At 40.6% G+C, this 1,070-nt stretch overlaps 1 pseudogene; it reads right to left on the bottom strand.

The window, feature by feature from the left end:
* Positions 1-272: 272 nt before the first annotated feature.
* Positions 273-370, bottom strand: LOC145782658 (U6 spliceosomal RNA; annotated as a pseudogene).
* Between the last annotated feature and the right edge of the window lie 700 nt (positions 371-1,070).

The following is a 1,070-nucleotide window of genomic DNA, read 5'->3' as shown; positions in this document are numbered from 1 at the left end:
GTCTGTTTTCGAATTTCGAAAATGTCTGTGAGCATAGGGTTGCTTATTTTAAGTTTGCAAATGTCAAGTAAACACTAGTGTGCGTTTCACCGTTGTTGTGATTCACGAGCAGTGCTCTCTTTATGCAAGTTTTTGTTGGCAAAATAGGTCGGTGTGCCAACTCAATTTATAATAAATTGGCAAAATATTATAGATACATTTAAAGACTTTTTTTTATTGTATTATGAAAATATCTAGCTTAGTAGCCTACTGCTAAATGCTTTTTTTTTTAAAGAAATATGGAACGATTTTACGTGTCATCCTTGCGCAGAGACCATGCTAATCTTCTCTGTATCGTTCCAATTTTAGTATATGTACTGCCGAAGCGGTGGGATGGCGCAACGGATAAAGCGTTGGCTTTCCAATCATGCAATCCTGGTTCGACACCCTGCTGATGCTAGTTATGGACAAACACCGCTCACCTCTACCCAGGGTGTAATAAATTGGGTGGGCGTAGTTGCTGAAGTAAAGGCGGCCGAGAGAAAGGAACTGGCCACCCTACTCTCCTTAGTGCCGAAGGCTTAGTACAATGAGAACCTTATCTTCTCATACCCGACACTTGAATCAAGTATGGGACCACCTTTACCTTACTGCCGAAGCAAGTACTGCAAAATGTTGTTAATCAACAAATTCTTGCCACGCTGATGAGCACCGCAAGTGACAGCTGTCTATAATAAAAGAAAGACGGTTTTATAGACTCTCACAAGAAGGATGAACAACCAACTCATTGCTTTTTTAGAAGGAAGACTGTTCATGAATTACGATTTTTCGGTGATTTCCACAAGCGTTTGTTTCATGGTGCCTGGTTTCTTTTTCCCTGTTATTGGAGCCTATTTTTCGCTGATATATTAGCAGGTCACTATTGTTGCCTGTATTGCGATGTGTCAAGCATTTTCTTGTTTACTGAAACTGTTAATTGCAAGATATCTTTAGTGAAGCGAAGTGACAACACCACTCTTGCTGGGCGATGAATATTCTGATGAAACCGCTGGCCTCGCTATAAATGCGCAAAACAAGTGGCCTCGTTTATC

The sequence above is a fragment of the Aplidium turbinatum genome, chromosome 13 (assembly GCF_918807975.1).
Source record: "Aplidium turbinatum chromosome 13, kaAplTurb1.1, whole genome shotgun sequence".
NCBI lineage: Eukaryota > Metazoa > Chordata > Ascidiacea > Aplousobranchia > Polyclinidae > Aplidium > Aplidium turbinatum.
The sequence above is the reverse complement of the archived record's forward strand: the minus strand, read 5'-3'. Positions and strand labels throughout refer to the sequence as shown.